This window comes from Equus caballus, chromosome 29, assembly GCF_041296265.1.
Source record: "Equus caballus isolate H_3958 breed thoroughbred chromosome 29, TB-T2T, whole genome shotgun sequence".
Taxonomy (NCBI): domain Eukaryota; kingdom Metazoa; phylum Chordata; class Mammalia; order Perissodactyla; family Equidae; genus Equus; species Equus caballus.
In genome coordinates this window covers 24,873,752-24,900,955 of record NC_091712.1, presented here as the reverse complement: position 1 = coordinate 24,900,955, position 27,204 = coordinate 24,873,752, and the positions used below count along the sequence as shown (strand labels likewise).

General features: G+C 40.1%; 1 long non-coding RNA gene across 1 annotated transcript in view; it reads left to right on the top strand.

Annotated features, from left to right (window-relative positions):
- The window catches only part of LOC102148667 (uncharacterized), an 84,870-nt gene continuing 57,666 nt past the window's right edge, over positions 1–27,204 (top strand). The window contains exon 1 of the long non-coding RNA XR_001380035.3: positions 1–157. This is a non-coding gene — a long non-coding RNA (uncharacterized lncRNA). The remainder of the gene's footprint in view (positions 158–27,204) is intronic.

Here is a 27,204-nt window from a genome sequence, read left to right as displayed (position 1 = left end):
AAGGCAGGCAGGGGTCAGGTCAGACCCTGGCAAGGATTTGAATTTCTTCCAAGGGCAACTGGAGCCCTTGAGAAGCTGAGGATGTGTTTATAAGAAGATAGTGGCTCCTGTGTGGAGAAGAGATTGAAGGAATGGAAATGTCAAAGTAGAAAGACAAGTAAGTAAACCATTACTGGAATCCAGATAAGAGGTGCTGATGGCTTGGACTAAAGTCTTGACAATAAAATTCATCTACAAAAGGCAGTAGTATTTTAGTGTGGATGGGGGCAGAGAAAGTGCGAACCTGGCCTCACTGCCGAAAGGGGCGCATAGTTGAGATCTCAGTCAGTCCATCTGTGCTTTTAACATTCCTGCAGTCAAGGGGCACCTGGTGTAAGCACCTGTTGCTGTTAATGAGAAGGCATCTAGAGAGAAATCTCACCCAACGTCTGCTTTAATGGAGGTATTTTTAATTCTAAAATATAGTATAGGCTATATGGATGCTACACTAAAGAAAACCTAGAGAAATAATTGGTGCATATAATTGAAACACAGCCAAAGAAATGTAACTTAAGATCAGCATAACGAAAATGCTCACAGCGATCTTCTTGCTGCTGTATCCGGTAGTCAGAGATGGGATGGTTCCCACGGTCTTTGCTGCCCTTGAGAACCAAATGGAAGACACAAACCATAGCCTTGAAGAGTTGGCAAAGAACAAAAGCCTTGCTATCCTGGCAGAGCCGACTGTCTGAGTTGGTTAACTCTGTGCAGGTCCAGTCCTACAACCCAGGGGGAAGAACTGAAGGGGGAAAGAGGAACAAGCAGTCTCAGAGAGATTCCCATTCCAGCCTCTTCCCCCTCCCTGCTCTCAGTTCCTGAAATCAGCTTTTTTGGCATCCTGCGGAAGCAGAAGCAGCATTGGAGCAATCAGTCAGGAGGCGCACTGTGAGGTGTCCCTTAGACGCATCTGTGTCCCTCACACCCCTTCTCCCAATCCTGGAGGCCTCCATTTTAGCACACTCGTTTTACCCCGGAGGGTTATATAGAAGCCTGCAAATCCACTGAACTTTCTCTGTCATCTGTTCAATGACCTCAGAATTTGATGCCTGCCTTTTCTCATGGTTTTGGGTTTGGGGACCTAGTGTGTAAAGTGCAGGTTACTTCCAGCCGTAGCGGTCTGGTGTCCATCCTGTCACCCCCAGACATGCCTTAGTCACTTTCTCAAGTCTCTTAAACTTGAAAGGGATGGAGGTGGGCTTTGCAGGTAGCTTAGACTCAGAAGAGAACCATTTAAATCCTTTATATACTTTTAGTACCAGCTAACATTCAATTGTTGTACTAAAAGGAAGCCATAGATGAAATAGTTGTTACATAAAATTCTAGGCCTGAATTTTAAACATAGGAAACTGTTACTCACTCATGTTATTTGTCCCCTTTGTTTGTGCTTTCATCATAAATATGGCACAGTTCTTCCTTAGAGAGTTGGCAGAAAACTTTCAATAAAGAATCTTGTGCTTCCTTTGTTAATTTGGGCTTTTTCTCTTTTAGCTTTATATTCACATTTTAAGTACGTCATAATAGTAGTGTTTTAAAACTTGGTAAAGTAGAACTCCGGGACTCATCTGAAGTCAGAGATAGGTTTATATTCATTTTTCCTGATTCATTCATTACCTATGTCCTGAAGTTCTAGAAGGTTCTGGGCACAAAGATGAATAAGACACATTCCCTGCCCTTGAAGAACCATAGATTAGTGGAGAAGATAAACCCATGAGCCAATCGTTTTCCATACTCTGTGGTATATAGGCTCTAGCAAGGCTATGGGGAACATGGAGGAAGACAGCTGGATTAGCCTGTGGGAGTGGAGGAAGGGAGAGAAAGCGGATGCTCAGAGCCAGAGAAGGTGATCCTGAAATGATGGTGCTTGAGTTAAAAAAAGAGTTTATGCAGCATAATCACAGCATCTTTTTATTTTGTTGCTGTAGCTATACAAAAAGTAGTGGAATACATTTCTGCAAAAAGTTCACACAGGAAGAAGGACAGGGACTGAAAAGGGAAGGTCCCGCCTCCCACTTCCCCTCTACGCCCATTTGTATAAATGGGAAAGTGCTGTACAGATTGTTTCATGAACTTGCTTCCTTTCTACTTAACGCCATGCATTGGAGAGCTTTCCATACTGGAGTAGCAGGATCTCACTGTCACAAATCTCATGTATACAAAATTGCCGTTTTCTTAATCCATCCTGTACTTCATTTAGTTGTTAGCTGAATAGCAGAGAACGTGATCAAGTCCCTTCTGATAAAAGTGGTCAATTCTGAGTTTTTCTCAGTCTCTAATAGGTAAAAACTCAGTGAAAGTCAGCTTCCCTTCCCCCAGGAGTGACCCAGGATGGAGGCAGGAGGCTTATGCCTTGTGGCTTGGGGATGGAGACCACTGACGGATTGTGGGCATCCTCATCTCCTGGCATCCACTGAGATGACCTCCATCACACTATGATCTCTTCTACTCAGGCCCCCATGCTCTGGAAACTTCTCAGCCAGTCTCCAGTTCCCTTCAGGCCCACCCTTCCCCCCTCAGCCACCTCTGCCCCTCTAAGAGGATCCCCGGGGCTTTGGGCTGCCCTTGCCCTTCCACCTGGAACCTCAGTCAGGCAGCACTACTCCATGCCCTGCTTCTTCTCTACGAGGCTTTCCATGTCCTGAGACACCCCTGATAACCAAGGCCTAGATCTTTCTGATCTGGGGTGCCTTCCAACCCACACGAGGGCCCATTCTGCTGCTCTCCTACTCTGAGAAAAATCTCCCAGCTACACCAAGAGTCTTTTTTTCCACCTCCTTCTAAAAGGCATGTGTTCATCCCAAACCATTATTCAAGAATAAACGTCATGCTCAAATCCTTTGGCTACTTGGCTTTTGGCCACACAAAAACCTTCCTGCATTTTTTATTTTTAAAGGTTCAGCTCTTGCAAGCAAACACCTTGGCTTTCAAGACTATTACTTTCCCTGTGGGTTTCAAGGACCTGTTTTGGAAGGAAAAGTCAAGGATTTTGGCTTTATATTTCCTGCCCTTTAGCCCTTCTCTGAGGCCCTAGGCATTAGCATCATCGCTGCCTGGATACGTATCAAATAGAGATAACAGTGGTACATACTGTAAATGGTTGTTGTGAGGACTAATATAAACTAAATGATATAGTAATAGATGATATAATATGACCATGTAATTAACATAAATTAAGTAACTGTTTATGTTAAATAATTTGATATAATTTAAGTAAATTAACGTAAAGCACTTTTCACAGTACCTGGCATGTGGAAAGTGGTCAATAAATGTTTCCATTATTATTCATTCATTCAACAAATATTGAGCATCTGCTATGTGCTAGGCAATGTTTCAAGGCCTGGGAAGGTGAATAAAACAGATTAAGATACCTGAACTCATGGAGCTTTCAGAGTAGAAAAATATAGAGGATGTTCGTTGGGAAAATAACTAAGGAGAAACATAAAGAAGAGGAGGAAGAAAGTTAGTGTTGGAGAGGGCTTGTAAGTTTAGACAGCACAGCCTTGGGGGAACCTCACTAAGGAGACGTTTCAGTAACTCCTGAAGGAGGAAGGGAGCAGGCCAGGCAGCTACCTGTGGGAGGAGCGTTCCAGGCAGAGCACCTTCAGTGCCAAGGCTCCTGGGCAGAAAGGGTAAAAGGAGTTACTGAGGATGGAAAGCCATGGGTTTACGTTGCAAAATAGTATCCTACCACGTTAGCATCTATAGCAGGACATCACTTTTTCTTTTTTTTTGCTGGGAAAGATTCACCCTGAGCTAACATCTGTTGCCAACCTTCCTCTCTTTTTTTCTCCTCCTCAAAGCCCCAGTACATAGTTGTATATTCTAGTTGTAGGTCCTTCTGGTTCTTCTATGTGAGCCACCACCACAGCATGGCTACTGATGGACGAGTGGTGTGGTTCCATGCCCGGGAACCCGGCCAAGGCCACTGAAGTGGAGCAAGCCAAACTTTAAACACTCAGCCATCAGGGCTGGCCCAGAAGGACATCACTTTTTAACTACTTCATGGCTCCCTGATATGACAGGAGTTGGCAGACTATTTCCTGAAAGCCAAATCTGGCCACCACCTGATTTTGTACATAAAGTTTTATGGAAACACAGCCTCTCTTGTTGTTTACATATTGTCTGTGGCTGCTTCGTGCCATGACAGCAGAGGTGGATAACCAGACCATATGACCTGCAGAGCTTAAAATAATTACTATTTGGCTCTTTACTGAAAAAATTTTGTCGACTCATGGTATGCAGGTATTGGCACTTATTTAACTAATCCCCTATGCTCAACAAATTATCTTAATATTCTTACAGTTGCAAGATTTGCAAATTTGTTTTAAACTAGTTTTGGCAAAATTAGGGAAATTACTGGCTTATTGAAAGGAAGATTCAGGCATAGCTGGATGTAGAGACTGAGTGATTGCTTCAAAGATTAATGTTTCCATCTCTTGGCGGCCTCTGTGTGTGTGTGTGTTAGTTTCATACCACCAGCCGGCTCTCTTCATGTGCCAGAGAAGATGGCCCCTGACAGCCCCTAGCTTAACAACGGCTCTGCAAAGAGAGCTTCTCTTTACCAGTGTCTGTCTATCACTTCTCTGGCAGGTCTCAGGTTGGCCCTGTTGGAATCACCACACACCTCTGGATCTAGCACTGGGTCCAGGAAAATGAGATGCCGTGGTTGGCCAGGATTCAGTCCAGTGCTCGCCAGTGTGCCCAGATGGAGGAAGGGGCTTGTGTTAATCAGGATTCTCCAGAGAAACAGAACCAATATTTATAGAGATGGAGAAAGAGATTTACCATGAGGGATTGGCTCATGAAATTATGGAGGCTGAGAAGTCCCATGACTGGCCCAAAAAAGTTGGTGGTGTAGTTCCAGTCTAAACCAGAAGGCCTGAGAACAGGAGGACAATGATGTAAGCCCAAGTTCAAAGGCCCAAGAACCAGGAGCACTGATGTCCCAAGCCAGGAGAAGAAGGTTATCCCAACTCAGGCAGAGAGCAAATTAGCCCTTCCTCCATCTTTTGTTCTATTCAGGCCCTCAACAGATTGGAAGACACCCACCCACATTGGCTAGTGCAATCTTTTTCATTCAGTCTACCTATTCAAATGCTAATCTCTTACAGAAACACCCTCACAGACACTCCTAGAAATAATGTTTCACCAGCTATCTGGGCATCCCTTAGCACAGTCAAGTTGACACATTAAATTAACCATCACGGGGTTATTGTGATTGACAGCCCCAACTGCACTAAGTGAAATGGAAAGAAGTGGTTCCCCCAAGGAAGGAAAGCTGACCAGATTACAAAACAGCACAGGTCCTGCTGGCAATTTTTCACCACTGTGTGAAAAACGTTTCAATGAACTGCTTCATATATCTTTTTATACAACTGTACTGGTATTTCTCTAAGATAGGTACCTAGCTTATGGCAAATTGCTTTCCAAAAATGATTTGCCAATTTACTTTCTGACAGCACATGAAATGCTTTTTTTCCATACCCTCTCCAACCTTGGATGCCATCAGTCTTTGAAAATGTTGCCAATCTAATGAGCAAAATAAGACCTTTGATTTCTTTAAAAAAAATTCCCTGATTAGAACTGGGGCAAGGCATCTTTTCATGTTCACTGACTTGCAGGTCAGGTCCTGGGAAGCAGGTGCTGAGATGGAGATTAGGGTGCAGGAAGTTATTAGGGAGGGCTCTTTTGATTAACAGCCATGGGGGCAGGGAAGGAAGCAGGACGGGCAGAGGGATAAGTTGGGCTGCACAATTAAGGGTTCAGCTGACCTGCTGGTGATCTCTGAAGCTATGATGGCCCTTGGAGTCATCCTGCCTTAGAGCACGGTGGCCAAGCGTTTATCTCCCTGGGTCTCCCAGTCATTGGACAAGGGCTGCCATGGGAAGGTGCATGCGCTTGGGTGAGGCAACTCTTTCCACTGAGGGTCATTCCCAGCGAGGGCTGACAGGCGAGGGCAGTCAGCCAGCAACCCTCTCAGTAGCTGGAGGAATAAATCCTTCAGAACTGGAGCACGGCATAGCCAGCATTACACTAACTGTATTTATTAATTTGTGAACTGCCTGTTCATAGTCTTCTTTCTGTTTCTTTGTTGATTTGTAGTGGTGCTGTATTCTGGATATTAATCCCTTGTATATTATATGTGTTGCAAATATTTTATCTTAGTCTATTGCTGGTCTTCAACATTGAGGTCATTTCTTTTAAAGACCTGTTACATTTTTAGATAGTCAAATTTTCCATTTCCCCTCTCCAAGATTATAAAAGTATTTTATATTTTCTCTGTATACTTCTATGCTTTTTAAAAAGTGTCTAGCTGTTTAATTCTTCTTGAGTTTATTTTTTGTTCGTGGTAAGAGGTAAGGTCCCAGGACCATATAGTTAATAGATTATTCTCTACAGATTGATGTAAAATGGAAAATATACTGTTAAGTTTCCATTTCGATGAGAATTTGGCCCTCCAATTGCAGTGATGTGTTATCTATTCTTTTGTTAATATCTCATTTTAAAATCACTGTATTTTTATATTTTGGTGCCTGGTTGGTCAAATCTTCCATCATGACTTAATTTTTTTCAAAAATTTTTGGCTATACCTATGCATTTTCTCTCTGTTATGAACTTGAGAATGGACTTATTTTATCGAGATTGCATTACATTTACAGATCAAACTGAAACATTACAACCTATAATGTTGAGACTTCTCATCTAAGAACATGTACATCTACTTTATTTTAAAGGATTTTTTTTATTACCTTCAGTGAAGCTTTGTAATTTCCCTCACATAGGCCTTGTACATTTCTTGTTAGGTTTACTTCTAAGTATTTTGCTACCTTCACCCCCGCCGCCTTTTGTCAATGAAATCTTTTGTTTTCTTCCAATGATGTAATATGTTACATATGTAACAATCTGCTGGTTTGATTAATAGCATTTTATTGTGTCTGTTCATAAATGAAATTGGTTTATAATGACATTTTTATTAATAAATCTTAAATGGTTTTGGTAGCAGATAAGTTAGGAAACTTCACATGTTTTTTCCTATCATTCAAATAAAACATGATTCATCTGTTCATTAGGGGTACAGCAGAACCCATTCATAAAGCCCTCTTGGCATAGCGTCTATTTCAGGGTTTTCTTGGTGGTTATTTATCTGTTCAATTTTTTATCTTCTTGACTCAATTTTAATAATATACATGTCTCTAGAAAATTAACCACTTAGGTTTTATATTTTATTAGTATACATTTCTACATAGTATTCTGTAGATTAATATCTTTTATACCTGTAATTGTGTACAATTTCAAGTTGTATTTTCTTTGTTTTTTTTCTTGATCCTATTTGACAAAGTTCTAGCTGTCCTATTCTTCCTTTCAGAAAAAATTTCATTGATTAAATTAGTTCTGGTTTATTTTTTTCTTTTATAACTTTAATTTCAGCTTTTAAATTTCTTAGTTCCTTTCCTTGGATTATTTTAGTCTTTTTCTAGATTCTTAAGTTGAATGATTAGATGTTTTATTTACTTATTTTTAATCTTTTTTTCTGATATGTACCTTTAAGTCTATAAATGTTTCTCTGATTACCAAATCTGCCTAACTCTCACAGCTTTAATGTTTTCTCATTTTCGCTCGTTTCTAAATAGTTTGTAATTTTATTTTATTTTTTTAAGATTGGCCCTGAGCTAATATCTGTTGCCAATCTTCTTTTTTTTCTTCTTCTTCTTCTTCTTCTCCCCAAAGCCCCCAGTATATAGTTGTATATTCTAGTCGTAGGTCCTTCTAGATCTGCTGTGTCTCAGCATGGCTTGATGAGCGGTACTAGGTCTGTGCCCAGGATCCGAACCTGCAAAACCTTGGGCTGCTGAAGCGGAGCACGCGAATTTGACCACTTGGCCACAGGGCCGGCCCCTGTAATTTTATTTTGAAGGTCCTTTTGAACCTAACAGTTACCTGGAAATGAGGGACAAAATATAACAAAAAATATTTTTAGTAAATAGCTCAGCTGAAGGGAAAAGAAATCTCTAGAAGCCGGAAGTAAAGAATGAAATGATTTAAGTGAGACTGATGTTATGTTTGCCATGTTTTGTACAGCTGATAGGAAGAAGGCCGAGGGGCAGACTGCTAAGGTTTTAAAGCCTAGGAGTCATGACCTTGCCTCTGCACAGGTTTTCAAGCTGGAACTGAGCTCTGTGCTTGAAGCCTGACCTCAAAAGTCTGCCCCACCCAGGCAAACGGTAATAGAAAGAACTCTGCCCACTGGGCTGGTAAAGGGGCAAAGAAGTTTGCTATTCACCTGGGGAAGTGGTTGGACAGGCTACTTCCTGCAAATGTACTAAGTCCGTGGGAAAACACAAGCATTTTTTGCCAGACTCTTAGTTTCCTGTTGGTGCTTAACAACTTACAGTAAATCTGACAGAACACTGTGGCATGTCAGGGGGCTGCTTGCTCCTCATATTAGATCAAGCAACGAGTTCCTCCAAGAGAGCTTGGCATGGGAGTACGGAGGATGTAACAAATTAGTGTCTTAAAACAACAAAATTTATTATCTTACAGTCTGGGGATCAGAAGTCTGAAATGGATTCCACTGGCTATGCTCGAGGTGTTAACAGAGCTGTGTGCTTGGAACTTTGTCTTCTGGCATTCTTGGAGGCCTCTGCTTAACGTATGCTCCTCTGGAGAGGGTTCCGGCTGGGGCCTTTTTGCCATAAAGACAGTGAATCTGGCTCCTCACGCTGGGTGAGTGCTGGGGCTACAATGTTCAAGAGATTTTGACCCTCTCTTGTTACTCTACCCAGAGCCAAGGCCAAAACAGGCAAGTATTCTTTTTCAAGGTTTATCTTTTCTAGTTCACCCACTTATGACTTCATCTTCAGGGGAAGGTCCTGGCTTTTGTGGGCATCCTCTAGTCTGAACTTTTACTCTGCTTGGCCTTCAGCTTCTGGGCCATCAGAGATCTGCAGATGCCCTCAGGTTAAATGTTGGTTTGAATGATCATGAAATCATGCTTTCTGGCCTCTGATTGCTTTCTCTTGCTTTCTTGACGGCAGAGAAGCATCCTTTTGAAACATATATTTTCCTATTTTTATCCATCGTTTAAAAATGGTTCTGTGGGCTACCCCAAGGTGTAGTAGTTAAGTTCAGCATGCTCTGCTTCAGTGGCCCCAGTTCACAGGTTTGGATCCAGGCCCAGACCTACACCATTTATGAGCCATGCTGTGGCAATGACCCATATAAAAGTAGAGGAAGATTGGCACAGATATTAGCTCAGGGCAAATCTTGCTCAGAAACAAAAAAAAAAATGGTTCTGTACCTGGATGGTTCATCAAATTTGCCAAATTGCTGGAAACAGAGGTCAGGAGACAATATTTTAAAAGATAATTATTGAAAATTTTTCAGAAAGTTATAAAGGCACTAAGAAGATACCTATAGTCTAGACTAGAGATGAATTCAAATATTAATAACTAAACATGTATTAGTAAACTGTAAAATATCAAAGACAAAGGAAAAAATATTAAAGATAGATAGAGAAATAAGTCACCTAAAAAGTACGACAGTTCAACAGATAGTATACCTCTCATTTGCAGCATTAAATGTCATATGATAATGGATTATTAAGGGAAAGTAACTATCAATTCAGGAATTTATTCTGAACTAAACTATACAGTATCTCTTCCAGCAGATTGGCACAGATTTTAAAAAATCTAACTATACAAAGTATTAGTCAAGATGTGGGGAAATCAGAAACCTCAGCCACCGCTGGGGGAGTGTAAACTGGTACAACTTCTTAGCACAAGTTGGAAATACCTAGTGAAGCTCAAGATGTGTATTCCCTACGACTCAGTAATCCCACATCTCCGGGAAATGTTTTTCCATAAATCTACAAGAAAGCTTACAAAGGTGTCCACAGCAGAATTATTGTAATGGCAAAAAATTAGAAGCAACTTAAATATTTATCAGTAGGAGAGTCAATCACTGGATTGAAGATGTCACAGCAGCTAAGGTGAATGAATTTGATCTTACGTATTTAAATGGAGATGTTATATGTCAAATCTCAATAAAGCTGGAAAAAATAAATGGATATAGCTTGGCTACTTTATTTTGAATTAAAAAAATAATATCACAGAAAGATACACATTTGTATAAATTAAGAAACAGCAGACATAGAAAAAAAGCTCTCTGTCCTTCCCCGTCTGACCAAAAGCAGGACATAGATTTGCATTTGTAAATTGCCTCTCTCCCACACCAGGCAGAGAAGAACAATTCTTTTCTGTTGCTGTTGATTTATTTTTAAAAATTTTTTTCCAGTTTTATTTAGATGTAATTGACATATAACATTGTTTTAGTTTAAGGCGTATAACAAAGATTTGATATATGTATATATTGCAAAATGATTACCACAATAAGTTTAGTTAATATCCATCCCCTCATATAGTTACAAAATTTCTTTTCTTGTGATGAGAGCTTCTGAGGTCTACTCTTTTAGCAACTTTCAAATATACAATATAGTATTGTTAACTCTAGTCACCATGCTGTGCATCAGAGAAGAATGACTCTTAATCATCTGATCACTGAACTCATCACCAGCGATGACTCTAGACCCTTATCAGCTCAGAGCGGATTCTGCAAGACAAGTCTTGCTAAACAGCCCTTATTGTCCATTAGCTTCCACATATATTTACCTTCCCACAGTTTGCCACTCTAAAAGCCGAGACTCCTTTCCTGTGTCTTGACACTTCTCTACAAATCTATTGTTCTCTGTTAAGATGCTATATAAACCCAAAGTTCTAATCCTCTTTTGAGTTACTCATCACTGAGTTTCTACCATGTATGTTAATAAACTCTGTTTTCCTTTTGTTAATCTGTCTTTTGTCAGTTAAATTTCTAGGGCCCCAGACATAGAATCTAGGAGGATAGAGAAAAAGTATTCTTCTCCCTCCCCTACAGTGTATACAGCCAGCTGTGGCTGTCTAGTGATTAAGATTTGGCACTTTTGGGGTTGGCCTGGCAGTGTAGCGGTTAAGTTTGTGTGGTCCGCTTCAGAGGCCCTGGATTTACAGGTTCAGATCCCGGTCGCAGACCTACACATTGCTCATCAAACCATGCTGTGGTAATGTCCCATGTACAAAATAGAGGAAGATCGGCACAGATGTTAGCTCAGGGACAGTCTTCCTCAAGCAAAAAGAGGAAGATTGGCAACAGATATTAGCTCAGGGCCAATCTTCCTCATCAAAAAAAAAAAAAAAAGGAACTTTTACTACACTGCCCTGCGTTCGTTTTCTGGTCAGGAAACCACACCATCTGTTGATTCTCATGCTGTGCAGCTGTGTGTTGCTGTGATGCTGAAAGCTCTGTCACCAGTGTTTCAAATACTGGACAGGTTTCAGCGGAGCTTCCAGACTAAGACAGACTAGGAAGAAGGACCCGGCCACCTGCTTCTGAAAGAACTGCCATGAAACCCTGTGAATAGCAAGGGAGCTTGTCTGATAGAGCATCAGAAGGTGAGAGGATGGCTCAGCAAGCCTGATCAGGGCTCTGCTCTGCTGTCCACAGGGTCACTAGGAGTCAGAAAAAACTCACAGCTCTAACAATAACAAACAGTATATATATTTAAAATACATAAAACAAACCCATATGTTATTTACGGAGACATATATAGACAATAAAAGTATAAAAACAGGGTAGAAAATTCACCATGTTAGTAAGGATACTTGTTACCTCCAGGGAGGGACAAAGGGAAATGGGATAAGAAAGGGCTGCAGTGCCTGTAACATTTTATTTCTTAAAAATAGAAAGATCTAAGCAAATTTTTAAAAAGTTAACCTTTAAAAAATCTCATTGGCAGCTACATCCTGTTATATTATTCTCTGTACTTTTTAAGTTTATGTATAATACATAAAAATGAAGATAAAAAAGACTATCTAATGTATTTTTCCATGTGTTTGGCACAGCTTTTCTTAAAATATAACTCTTCAATTAAGTTTATTAATTTTATAAGTTTGATCCTCTATATTTTTACTAATTTTTTAATCTATTTACTTCTAAGGTGTTTTGTCAAAATTTTTTAAAGATTTTTACTTTTCCTTTTTCTCCCCAAAGCCCCCCGGTACATAGCTGCATTTTTTTTGTTTTTTTAGTTGTGGGTCCTTCTAGTTGTGTGTGGCATGTGGGACGCTGCCTCAGCGTGGCTTGACAAGCAGTGCCATGTCCATGCCCAGGATCTGAACTGGCGAAACCCTGGGCCCCTGAAGTGGAGCACGTGAATTTAACCACTCGGCCATGGGGCCAGCCCCAAATTTTCCTTTATATTAAAACCATTTTTATTTTGTATGTTTTGAAGTTACATCAGTAGGTGTGTAAAGATTCATGACCTGCATATTTCTGGTAAAATTACATTTATCAATATGAAATATCTTTATTTTTAAAATAGTTTTTACCTTTTCTATTTTTTCTGATCTTAATATTACCTTTTGGTTAGCAGGTTGTTTCCTGTCCCTTTATGTTCAAACTATCTGTGTGAGTCTGGTTTGTGTAACTCTTGCAAACAGCAATACTGGATCTGTTTTCCACTTGCCAGTCATATGTAGTTTCATTTTACTCCTTGGTTATATATTGCTACGTAAGAAACCACTCCAAAACTCAAAACAACTACCATTTTATTTGCTTAATATTTCAATGAGTCAACTGGAGGTGTCTTCTGCTGGTCCTGTCTGGGACCACTCACGCAGGTGCAGTCACCTGGTGGCCCCACTGGGCTCACATGTCTGGCTGTTGGTGCTGACTCTCAGCTGGACCTTTCTCTCCACATGGTCTCTCATCCCCAAGGAGGCTGGTCTGGGCCTCTTCACCTGCAGCCGCAGTTCAAGAGAGAGAGAGAGGAAGCTACAAAGCATCTTGAGGCCTAAGCTCAGAAGACCCGTAACATCACTTCGTCATTCTGCTGGTCAAAGCCAGTCACGAGGCCAGCCTGGATTTGGAGGGTAGAGAAGGGAACTCCATAGCTTGATGGAAGGAATGGCAAAGTATCATTGTAAAGGATCGTGTGTACAGGATGTGAAGAACTATTTCACCCTCACCGCAGGTAATCTACCATAATGTTGGACTGATCAAGTGTTCGCTTTATTGTATTTTTTTGGATCTAGTGGTTTGAAAATTATTTCTATTATTATAGCGTCACAATTAAAACTATAACCTATATATTTGATCCATTTACTCTGTCCACATCCTCGCTTCACCCCATCCACTTGGCTCTTCCCTGCGAGGCTCATCTGTATGGACCCCACCAGTGGGCCTCCTTGCCCTCTGATTTGTGATTGCGTTTGGCAAGTGGGGAGCCTCAGCTGGCGCTCAGAGGGAAGGAAGACATGAGATCTGAGTACTGATTTCCTCAACTCCTTCCTTTTGTCGTTCATGGTCATCTGTAGATGCCAGTTCTACTTGTAGGAGCTTATCTCCGGTGACTGTGGAAAGGCACAATATGATGCTGTGTGAAGTGCACCAGCAGCTTGCTGTATGGGTGTGGGGTTTCCCTGGTCCTTTTGAGGGGTACCACTTATCTTGGGGTGCTACTTTTCTCTCAGGCCCAACACACGCATTCTCTGCGCTAAGCTGACTTTAAGACGATGTTGCCCATTGCTAAGCAAAACAAAAAGAGGACAAGGGAGGAGCTTAATTGTGAGGAATTTTTCTAATGTAGTTCCCCAAATAATCACCGTCATGGTCAACTCAGGACTCCCATTCCTTTGCTCTTTGTGCTCATTTCCTGTGAGCGTGGTGTACCTCTGGAACCTCTCCCATCTAGGGCAATGCGACCTCTCACCTTGAAAGGTCTGACTTCTCATCCAGGGACCACTGTAGTGAACCTTGTCGGTTAACATAGGACACTTTGGAAAAAAAATTAATTCACTCTCAAAGCTGATATTCACCCAGTGCTGTTTGTTTATATCTATAAATTTTATTGCTTTGCTGAATATTTTGGGAAACTGTGCAAGAACGCCAGCCTTAAACATTTTATTACAAATGTGGATATTTTCCTCAAATGGGAGGGTGCAGTGCCACGATATCTGCTTGTCCAGTAAAGTGATGATTCTGGGTAAGAATTAGACAATTGCTCAACTAAATTGCAGAGATAGCCAGGAATTTTGCATTGTTGCTTTTGTGACTCAAACAGACAGACGTATGGCCCTCAGCCATAAATAGGGAATGGGAATTCGATACGCAAAATCGTTCCTAATGGAAGGTGTGATTGCTACAGATTGATATCCTACAGTTAAATTCCTGTTAATTTACATTTTCCACTACCTCCATAACATTTACGCTGTTTAAAAGAACTGAAAACCAGTGACGTTTAGACTTTCGTGCTTTCCTCAAAAGTAAGCCTGTGAAATAATAAAAACAGATACGTTGGTCTCTGCCCCTGGTTCTTGACACAGGCCTCCTAAAACCCTTGTAAGCGGGGGTGCTAGGAGCATCTGTTGTTCTAATATTTAGTCTTAGACTCCAGTTCCCAGCATAGAGCTCCTCAAACCCTGGTAATTTCCTAAGTGATACGTGCACTAGGAGCGTCTTTTGTTCTAATATGTGGTCTTTGACCCTGGTTCCTGACACAGGGCTCCTAAGTGCCTTGGAATTTCCTGGGCGATAGGAGTGTCTTTTGCTCTAATGAGGTGACGCTGGGTGGGCTTCTAGGTGAGGGCTGGTCACCGGAAAGGCCAAGCCATGATTAGAAGCTTGGAATTTTCGGCCCCACCCTTGTTCTCTAGAGAGGGGAAAAGGGCTGGAAATGGAGTTAACAATTGATCATGCCTACGTGAGGAAACCTCTCTAAAATCTCAACATTGTGGGGTTGGGAGAGCTTCTGGGTTGGTGGACACATCCATGTACTGGGAGGGTGCACCCCATCTCCACAGGGACAGATGCTGTTACGCTTGGGACCCTCCCAGACCTCGCCCTATGTATCTCTTCGTCTGGCTGTTCATCCATATCCTTTATCATATTCTTTAACAAACTGGTAAATGCAAGTAAGTGTTTCTTTGAGTTATGTGATTATCTAGCAAATAATTGAATCCATGGTTGACCATGGGAACCTCGGATTTGTAGCCAAGTCGGACAGAAGTTGTGGGTAGGCTGGGGACTGAGCCCTTAACCTGTGGGATCTGATGCTGCCTCCAGGTAGAGAGTGTCAGAATTGAGTCAAACTGTAGGACACCCAGCTGTGTCACAGAATTACTTGGGCGAGGAAAACTCCTCCACATCTGTGTCAGAAGTGTTGTGAGTGTGGTTATAGTGTGAGGGTAAAGGAAAAACACAGGAGGAATACTGATTTGTTTCCTGAACAAAGCTCTATAAAAAGATAAATGGAATATATATAGATTCTAGAAAACTCAAAGTATCAGTAATTAAAAACCTCCATCTTCCCATTTTAATTTTAGAACAACGAAACCTAAAGTTTAGTCACTCTAAATGTAGTAACGTATCCTCCTACGACGGAGGAAACATTTCCTTTGACGATTTCACAACCCAACTGTAGCCTAGATAATTTAGAATTTTTAGTGACAACAGCAATCAACATACCAAAATCCAAATGAGCTTTTAATACTCTGATAGAGCTACAGTATTTTCGGTCATCTGGAACAGTCAGAGAGTAGGAATTAGAACACAGCTGGTATATAAACCATTTAAATCTTTTTGTCCAAACTCTTTTTTTTCTTCTTCTTCTTCTTCTTCTCCCCAAAGCACCCCCAGTACAAATTGTATACTCTGGTTGTAAGCCCTTCTGGTTGTGCTATGTGGGACGCCGCCTCAGCACAGCCTGGCAAGCAATGCCATGTCCGCGCCGAGCATCCGAATCAGAGAAACTCGAGGCCGCCGAAGCACAGTGCATGAACTTAACCACACGGCCACAGGGCCGGCCCCCAAAATCTTTATTAGATTAAAAATGTGACCTTTGAGAAAGTTGTGAGACTTCACCGTGCTTCAGTTTCTTATCTTACATAAGACAGATAATATTCTTTTCTTTCCAGTTGAGCCTTGTTTACCAAACATTAATATGTCTTTGATGCTTTTTTGTTCTCTGTCCTTGTATCAGTTAGCTCTTGCTGTGTTACAAACCACCCCATGACTAAGTGGCTTCAAAAAGCATTCGTTTCTTTTGCTCGTGAGTCTGTCGATCAGCAGCTTGGACTGAGCTCAGCTGGGCAGTTCTCCTGGTCTTGGCTGGGCTCACTCATGGGTCTGTGGTCAGCGTCCAGGTACACTGGGAGCTAGTAGGTCTCAGAGGCTCAGCTGGGATGGCTCATCTCTTACCCGGGACCACATCACCTAGTTTCTTATTATTCAGTAGAATATTCCAGACTTTTCCAGGAGCTGCAGGAGAGCAGACCCTGATGTACAAGTGCTTGGCAAGTCTCCACTTGTGTCACATTTGCTGATGTTACCGTGGCCAAAGCAAGTCACATGACTAAGCCCAGATTCAAGGAGTGGAGAAACAGACCCCACCCCTTCATGGGAGAATCTGCAGTCACTTCACAAAAGCATGCATGCAAGCAGGGGAAGAATTTGTGACTATTTTCACAATCTATCCATTCCTTTAAGGAATAACTTTACACTGATATGAAATATTATTTACCACAATGTAACACCAAGTTCTCATTGACATTTTCATTGTTAAATTATGTTATCGGAATCTCTGATTGAGTGTAAATATTGAAATGTTTTCTAATGAACTTCTTTGAAATACAAACACTGTGCAATCTTTTACTCATGTACCTTGTTGAAACAAATCACAACCACCTCAACATGACTTACAAAATGTTAACATTGTAAAATCTCTTTTTGTTTAAAAAGTTATTCTTCTGGGGCCTGGCCCCATGGCCAAGTAGTTAAGTTTGTGTACTCCACTTCAGTGGCCCCGAGTTCACAGTTCTGATTCTGGGTGTGGACCTACACACTACTCATCAAGCCATGCTGTGGTGGCATCCCACATGGAAGAATAGAATGACTTACAGCTAGAATATACAGCTATGGACTGAGACACTGGGGAGGAAAAAAAAAAGAGGAAGATTGGCAACAGATGTTAGCTCAGGGCCAATCTTCCTCACCAAGAAACAAAACAAAACAAAAAACTACTGTTTTTCCTCTGTGCATGTGTTTGTGTTTTGCCTCAGTTAATGAGAAGACCCCTATGAGTCTTTATATATTAAGTTCTAAAGTTACTTCCCAGCCCCTGGTGGCTCCTTGTGCAGTTCTTTCTTTGCCACATGTCCCAAAGAGGTGATAATAGCAAGCTTGGAGGTTTTGCTGTGGGCAGGACTCAATAACCTCTGGCTGCCTCTCCCAAATAAGCAAAAGCTTACTTTTTTTTTTTAAAGCATTTTATTGGGAGACAGGGAGTATATTCTGAAAATAACACAATAGGAAGTAAAATAATTCACTAACCAAATATTTATTGAGTACCTACTCTGTGCCAGGTGCTGGAAATACCATGGTGAGCACAAACGGACATTGGCTTTTTATTGACCACTAAGTCTGGGGAGAAGTGATGTGCAGAAGGCAAGAAATAGACTTTAAGCAAATAATCACACAAATACATGTGAAACACCAGCTGTGACAAGTGCGATGCAGAAGTGGTTCCTAGAGCAAGTCTATAATACTGTGGTTTAATCTAGGCAGGGAGCCTGTGAGAAAGACTTCCCCTGAGGAAGCTTATCTGGAGCCAGTATCCAGAAGATAATGTGGTAGATTGATTGCAAAATTGTCCCAATTATTTCTGTCCCTTTACAAGGTGACTTTGCAACCCCTCCCACCAGGAGAATCTATTTCATGATTCTTTTTGTCTGGGCTGACTTTGTGACTTACCGTAGCTAATAGAATGTGGAGGAAGTGATGTTGAGTCAATTCTGAACTTAGGCTTTAAGGGGCCTTGTGCATGACTATTCACCCTCGGAAAATCCTGACGCTGCTTTGAATACGCTGGGCTACGCTGTTGGAAGATAAAAGACACATGGCCCAGTGTCCCCTGACACCTTAACTAACAACTAGCTAATTGCCAGATACGTGAGAGAGGTCATCCAAGACTAGCCAGGCCCCAGCTGACCTGTTAAGCAAGCACAGACCCAAGAGTGAGCCTGCTGAGATCAGCTGACCTGGCCCAGAGCAGGCTGACCCTTAGATCTCGAAGCCATAATCAGTGTTTGTTGTTTTAAGAGACTGAGTTTTGAAATATTTATTAGCCATAACAGCTAACTAGTATAGATGAGAAGGCATTAACTAGGAAAAGAGCTTTATAGACAGAGGACAGTGTGTGAAAATCTGTGTGTGAGGAGCAAACACAGCAGGTCCCGGGAATGAAAGAAGACCCATGTGGATGGATCATAACAGCCTGGGGAAACGACGTGAGCTGGTTCTGAGCGGGTAGGGCCAGGGCTATGCAGAGACTTGTAGAACACGTTAAAGACTTGTCTTGTTTCTAAGAGCATTGGGAGACCACACGAGGATTTTAAGCAGGAAGGCTGCATACCTAGACTTGAGTTTTGAAACATGTCTGAAGTATGAAGAACGAATTCCATGGGGCCAGCATAGAAACAGGGCAAATGTTGCAGTTGTCAGGCAAGAGACCATAGTAGTGTGCACTAAGTTGGTGATGGGGACATGGCCACAACCTTGCCCAAGTCCAGGAGACTCCACTGTTCATTCTGTGGTTCATCAGAGTGGCTGTCACTGGATTCGTGCAGTGTATCCTTGGGATCTGGACGTGGAGAGAAATGGGAGGATTTGAGACATGGTTAGGAAGTAAGGTATCAGGTGTCGGTGATGGGATATTGCAAACGGTGGTTTTCTAGGGACATATTAAGGTTGACTTCTAGGTTTCTTTTCTGGTGGATGATACCCATTGTTGAGCTAGAGAACAATGAAAGATCAAATTTGGAGAGAATGGTCATAAGTTTGGATTTAGACATGCTGATTTCAAAAGGCCTTTGAGATTCCCAAGAAGATATCCAGTCGGCAGTTAGGTAGATGGGGCGAGGTCTGGTTGGAAACATGTTTTTGAGTCATTTGTGTGTATGGGGTCCAAAGGCTTGAAAGATCTATCTTCAAAGAGAGAATCTCCCCAGGTTTTAGGCTACTGGTTCAGAGTTCCTGATGCCTTCAGAGATGGTCACTGAGCTCTCCAGACTTTTGTTCCCAGAAATTATTTCTGAATCTGAGACTCACACATCATCTCTTCTTTCTGGCTAACAGTGGGCTACTATCTCCTTTGCATATTATTTAATCCCAAAGAAACAATAAAAACAAGTGCTATTTTTTGAAACCACTGGACTGAACGCCATTTATCTAAGTGGAATTCTGGGCTACATGAAAATGATCACTTTTGTATTTTTCATTACAACAATAAACTTAAAATTCAGGAATCATTTCTTCTTCAGCTTATATCTCTAATCTAGTGTGTGATAGATCCTAACACTTGCACTTCTGAATATATCCCATTCACTCCTCGGATCTTTTTTGGTCTATTTCTTGGTCTATTTCTTGGCCCTTCATTTGCCTCTAGTTTCATTTTTCCCCAATACATCTTTTAGACAGCTGCCAGAGCGCTTTTTCTAAAACGCCAGTCTGACTATATCACTATCCTGAAGTTCTCTCGGGATAAAGTGTCAGCTCCTGGGGACAGCTTTCTAAAGCTTTCTGACCTACAGCTATGGACTTTTCCAATCTAATGTCTTGCCACTGATTTCTCCACCCCTGCCCAAATCTACTGGCCTTATAGGACTGCTTTCGTTTCCTTGACTGTAGTTCCGTGATGCTTTAAAATAGGTTTCTAGGGAGAAAAGCATACAAAACAGCCTGCACTTGCTTAGTGATTGGCCAAATCAAAGCCATGAGTAATAGCTCTGAGCACGCACAAAGGCACCATTAGAAAGATCATGTTAAACAAATAGCCAAGTTGCTTAGGTTGATATAATGGTAGCTGAAATTGAGCTTTTGGTAGCTGCAATCAAATTGGAGTTTCAGGATCACGTTTGCTTCGTGCTTATAAAATTGTTATTCATACATATTTGGTTATTGCTGTATTTCATGGCTCATTCCATTTCAATAGTGAACCTAGAATTTATTTCGTGTTGCTATAATTACTCTTTAAAAATATTTAAATTCCGTACCATAGTACTCAGTTCTTAGTCACGACTACTCATTTTATTCCATTCTTCTCATGAAGTAGAGCAAATATTTTATACAAAGAGCCATTATCTATTTTTCTTGGAATTCCTCTTTTCCTTTGAAAGGAAGGCTTCTTTTACTTTGAAACTTCTCAAGATTATTTTGGCATTATTCATCTGTTCTGTTCCAAATGGTTTAAAAACATTCATCATTTCTGTCCGACAGTAAACAACAAAATACTGCTTTAGGTTTAAAAGACAAAGAAAAATGTCTTTGGTTTCATTTAAGGCCTTTAGAAAGAATTTCTGTAAAGTTAGCACATAATAAAAATTTGGAAACAGAGGATAACCCCAAATCTGGAAGGCAATTACCAGCAAACCACGGGATTCACTGCATACCTGTGTAAAGGACTGCATGACACAACTCCCAGTGTTTTAATAATCTCCAGAAACTTCTCGATCACAGCTAATAAAACACAATGGTCTAGCATCCAATATGTTTTTACTAAAGTATATGGCATTTTATACCTATATTCCAAATGTAATTATCTTAAAAACTTGGTAATGTCTTTGCAGATGGGAAAATACTGTTGTATATAGAATCAGTAGTGTTGAAAGTATTTTTGTTTTAGAAATAGTCTCACAAATCCTTGTCATCATTAGATCCAAAGTATGTGCTTGACAATGTTCATTTAAAATTCTTGGCTCTTCTTCCTTCCACTTAATTCTTACAATGTTCCCTCCTGTTGGCACTGCCTTCATTAGGCTGGCCATCTGTTGTAATTCAAATCAAGTCTGATTTGCTGCAAATGAGTTAAAACCCTGCTAGGGAGTCACATTGTGATGCACTGAAGGGCTGCGCTTTATTGAATGTGGCCTGGGAGATTTTCTGGGTGTGTATTACACATATTGACAGCTGTTCTTCCATTCCTCCATTCATTGTCTCATCACATTTCTGAGTAAGCTGGAGGGCACTGAATTCATTGACGATGCCCCGCAATGTTGCTGTCTTCATTATTCCAAATATTTTATTTCAAAAATTCATACATTTCAACATGTATATATTTTTTACTTTCTTAATTATTTTCTAATCTCCAAACTGTTAGCTTTATTCACAGCAACACACTGTTTTAAAATATAAAAACTTTCAGCTCTGAGTTTCAGGGACTCTAATATCCAAATGTATCAGTCATATTTCATCACCATCTTCAGGCCAACTTTGGGGTAATTTCAAATAAAATTCAGTGCTTTCATGGTCTCTGAATTTTTGTCTCTTTTAAAGCCAGAATTGGTAATCAGTGTAATGGTTAAGTGCACGGATGTTGGACCCGGCTGCCTATGTTTGAACCCCAGCTTTATGTTTACTGGCTGTGTGCCCTTGGGCAAGTCATTTGACCTCTCTGTGCTTCAATTTCCTCATCTGTAAAATGGAGATAATAACAATGCATGAATTTTAGGACTCATTCTTAGCATTCATGTTGAGGATAAAATGAGAAAAGCAATTAGAAGAGTTCTTGGCCTGTGGTAAATAGTATACAAGTGCTGGCTTTACTTATAATCTTGTATTTCAAGCATAAAAATAGAAATACCAAAGATTCTTAAAACTTTTTGAGTTGCAGAAACCCTTTTTACGTTGAAGGTAATTTTTTGTTTGATATTATCCATCACTTACTTTAATGAATTTCAAACCACGGACAGGATCCTGGCATCAAATTGCATAATTCTCTAATAACTATTGATAGTAGATGTACAATGATTAGTTATTGAAGAAAATGAAAGGCTAGATTATTCTATGCTTCTGAAACTTGGGACTCCACCGGATGGACAGGGGGATGGGAAAGAGAAGAAATGTCTGGAATTTTTTTTGTGGAAAATGGGTAGAATGATTTGTTTTAAAAATAATTTTCAAAAATTAGAGTTACCCATAAAGAAGCCATAAGAACAAGTGAAGAAGAGTAAGAAATCTGTTAGCCAAATGGTACCAAGCGCTGCGTGTGCCAACATGAATCACCGAGTGTGCGTCTTTGGGTTGGCAGCATCCCCACTGGACGGAGCTGATGCAACGGCAATGTCATCGGCAGGTCAGTTACAACAAAGGGATCTGAGTTTTTCCTGGCTTTTGTTCTCTATCTTGATGAAAATGAGTGTTGTGAATTATCACAGAAAATAGAGAAATTTGCCTCGTTTTTCATATATAGTTATTTCTCACATACTTTTGGAAGTCCTCTGTTTCCATCTACCACTTTTTTCCCGTTTGGGAAGTTGGAGTGACTCATGCCCCACTCATTGAAGCTCCTCATTCTGTGTTTGTGTGTACTCCACTAGAGTGAGTGTGTGTGTGTGTGTGTGTGTGTGTGTGTGTTTACATGTATTCTTTAAAAGGAAGGAAATATGGGGCCTGCCCGGTGGCGAAGTAGTTAAGTTCGCACATTCCGCTTCTCCGCGGCCCGGGGTTCGCTGGTTCAGATCCCGGGTGCAGACATGGCACCGCTTGGCACGCCATGCTGTGGTAGGTGTCCCACATATAAAGTAGAGGAAGATGGGCATGGATGTTAGCTCAGGGCCAGGCTTCCTCAGCAAAAAAGAGGAGGACTGGCAGTAGTTAGCTCAGGGCTAATCTTCCTCCAAAAAATAAATAAATAAAAATAGAAAGAAGGAAACAGAAGCAGTTTACAAGAAAAAGTTAGTTCTTTTAGAGACTAATTAAATATTTAAAGTTATGTATTATAATTAGACATTAATTTATTTACTGAACAAGCTTTAACATTTTTTTAACTGCCTACAATGTGAGACATGCCAGGTGGTAGAGAAATCATGATAAGAAACAAAGCAAAATTTCTTCCCCCAAGAGGGTCAGTATGGTGAAGACACAGGCAGCAAGAAACTGCTATAAAACAAAGAGTGAGGTGCTCCATGGGGCGGTGCGCAGGTCCCAAAGAGAGTACAGGGAGGGAGCAATTGCCTACTTATTTCTAATGAGAAAAAAGATCTCTCTTCACATGACATAATAGGGGTCTAAACAAGCTGTCAAATATTTTTAAAGGCAATCATTATTTGGGTAACATAAGCATTCTAGCAAAGCCAAGAAAACTTCCCACGGAGGCATAACCAGGCAGAATTTGCCGTGCTCCCATATGCAATTTTACGACGCAGCTAAAATAATCTACCCAGTGTAGTACTGGTACAGTTCTAGCCGAAAAGCTAAGTTAGAGGCGGATTGCATAAAAGCTTAAGGAAAGTGAAGACTGTCCCATTGATCACAAAAGGATGATTTTTAGAAATCAATGTGTTATAGCAACTGGCTAGCTATTTACGAAGAAAAGAATTCTCAGCCTCACACTAGATGCCAAACTGATTGCAGGTGGGTTAGGAGCTAACTGTAAAATAAAAAAAATAGAAAAAAAGGAAATTTTATCAGATATGGAAGGACTTTTCAAGCATGACACAAAATGTGAAAGTCTAAAAAGATAGATTTGAGTAATGAAAATAAAAACTTAATGGACATCATGAAAAAATTTAAAGGACAAAAAAACGGAACAATTTGCAACATGTATTTCTTAAAAGGGCTTTACTCATTAAAAAAATAAATACACCGAAGATTTTTAAAAAATGCATATACACATTAAAACATAAATGTAAATATAAATATTTATAAAGACTGAAAAGATATACAGCAAAGCTTTGACAATGGTTAAGCATATAGTGAGATTATGAGAATTGTAATTTTTTTCTGTTTGCTCATGTTTTCTAAGCATTCTTCAATGAATATGTTATAAGAAAAACATACAATAATAGTAAAAGAAAAATAATAGGCACTCTAAGAAAACACTAATGTAAGCATCAATTTGGCATATCCCCTCTGAGGGTGTTTAGCAATATTTATCAGAAGCCTTACTATTTCACATACCCTTTGCATGAGTAATTCTTTTTCTAGCAATTTAATCTGAGGAAATAATCAGGAATGTGTAAGAAAAATGTAGCTGCAAGAATATTCCTAACATTGCTGTTCAAAAGAAAAAGAAATGAAGACAAACAGAACATTTCGCAGTAAAGTCCAGGCCAAATAAATGTGGAAAGTGTCCTCAACGGAATATTACGAAACCATTAAATTGTTATTGCAATGGCGTGGAAATATTTGGGATGTATTTTCGAACAAAAAAAGTCATATTATGAAAAACAATTCAGATAACATTTTTATAAACTCTATAGTTGATATCTATATTTCTACTTTCACTCTATTTATATATATTAAAAACATGTGAAAGCTGTTATCTAAAATAATAGTGGTTACCTCTGAGTAATGAGATTCCAGGTGATTTTTAATTTTATTTTTGCTTATTTGTATTTTTTAAAGTTTCTTCCATAAACATATATATATATATATTTTTTTTTTTTGAGGAATATGAGCTCTGAGCTAACATCTGCTGCCAATCCTCCTCTTTTTTGCTGAGGAAGACTGGCCCTGAGCTAACATCCGTGCCTATCTTCCTCTACTTTATATGTGGGACGCCTACCACAGCATGGCTTGCCAAGCAGTGCTAAGTCTGCACCTGAGATCCAAACTGGTGAGACCCAGGCCGCCGAAGTGGAACGTGCGAACTTAACTGCTGCGCCACCGGGCCAACCCCTATATGTTTTTTGAAATAAGAAAAAAGTGCTTTAAAAAAGACAATCATTTTAACTGACACTAGTATTCAGTGAGTTCATTATTGGGTTTGCATTCATGATTTTGGAAGTACAAATATGAAGAAGACTTCTGTCTCATGACATGCTAAGAACAAACGCTGGGTGTCTTCCTACATCATGGTCCTTATCGATATTCCACATCCCCTTAAAATGAGGTCAATGAGATATATTTCTTTACACGAATTATCTTTGATGAGCTCTGAGAAAGATCCGGCTTATATTAAATTCTGTTATTAGGGAGTAATTTTATAGCAAGGTTTGAATATCATTGCTGAATGACTGATTTTTGTAACAAATATAGTCATACTTGTCTAGAACTGTGCAGTTTACACCGTTCTTCTATATACACTATCTTATTTTCATGCTCCTAACAGCCTTGGAATATGAATAAGGTATTTTTACATATGAGGAAACTGAAGATTCAAAACGTAAATGAATCAGGGTCACCCAGCTGAGAGCCAGTGGAATTGGCCTTAAACCCAGGGCTTCTAATGGAGGACAATCAAGAGGGGGCAGATCCCATACTCTTCACCACACCACTTTGAAAACATTTAAAAATGTCCACCTAGGTAAAAGTTCAAACCTAATCTTACATTGCCCCATGCCCCATTCCTATTTAGAAAGCTACTTGTCCGAAGAGCTTGTTAAGGTCACCTCAGTTAATCCATCGTATGACGCTTTATCTAGAAGAACCAGCCTATGCACAAAAGCCGTGAAATGCTCACAGGTTATAAAGAGTAGACTAGGGTAGATTAGAGCTGTTGTGTCATTACATCATGGCCATTCTAAGAACAACCACAGCCACCTTTACTGCTATATTTGCTGGGTGCATCCCTTACATTAGCACACCAACAAGCTGTGAGATAGGCTCAATTCTCCCCATTAGACAGATGAGAAAACTGAGGATCTGAAAAGCACCATTGGTCACATAACTAATGAATGGCAAAAGTGGAGTTGGAATTCAACTCTGACTCCACGCTCTTTCTACTACCCAGTTTTGCCTTCCTCGACTCAATGTACACTTGGATCGTGCAGAGAAAACATGTGTCTTTCTGGTGCTAACAGTGTGAGTTTCAGAGCACCGGGTTCTGTTGGAGAGAAGACTGTGTGTTCATTAAATGGTGATCTAGCCCATTGCCAAGGGGAAAGTTACATCACTAGAGAAAAACAGCTTTTCATAGACAAAGGGAAGCCTTGGGGCCTTTTCAATTTTCCTTTCCCCTTTTGTACATTTTTGCTTTACAATTAATAATTTCCTAAATCTCCTTAATGTAGCTTCTATCATTGAGAATGAGGTCCTCCAAAAAAGAAAAATAGTCAATCAGGAAAAAACTATATTGTCTTCTCTTAAGTTTTTGATGAGGTCTCTACCATCTGAACAGTTTCCTGTCTGGCAACTAGAGAAGGACCCTTTAATAGTTCAGATTAGGATGATTCCAAATATTTGGAAACACAGTATATGTGTTGGTGCTCTGGTTATTGTTCGTATGGCCTGTAATAGAAATAATCTTTGTTAGAGCACAGACTGAATAAGATCTCAAATCAGGTCATGAGACACTGCAATTGCATATCTTACTTGTTGACAGTTATTTACAAAATACTAGTTACAAGTTTTGGTGTTGAGAGAACTGTATTTACTGGATGAAAGCTGTAACTTTCAGTTTCAGTACATGCTTAACCATATTTGCTGCTGTTGATCTCCTGGGACCAATAGTATACAAATGTTAGTATTCCAATGTGAAGGATGACAAAATGATCTTATCAATTTATATGAAAGTGGGGTAAGTTGGGTGATAAAGTATACAGATTTAGAATAAAATCCAACTACATATGTATATGTCAGTACACAATATACATACGTATGTATGCATATACACATACATGTATGTATTCACACACATATACTTTCCATATACAAATGTGCATGTGTGCGTATATATATAATTTTTTTCAATATTGAGCACTTTTTAGTTAATTGGAGATCCTGTTTTCATGACTTCCAAATCACTTTTTAAAAAGCTCAAAGGGACGTAGAAACAGCAACAGGGGTAATTTCCCCAATCGTGTGCTTGTCAATTCTTAACGAATCAGGTGTTCTGATTCTCTTTCAATTTCTGTTTCCTTCCCTCCCCCTTTGACTTTTTCAGAAGAGCAGAGACAACGGAAGAGCAAAATAGTTCCGAGAGTGATGCTTTCCATTTCTTGATTTGCTTTGTAAACACGAACTTGATACTTGAGAAAGGAGTTATCAGTCACAATTTTAGAAGTGGAATTTTAGAACTCTTCTAAATTTAAACAGTTCCTGGCTTATAAATAACAGACAGTTACAAATGTCTATCCCTTA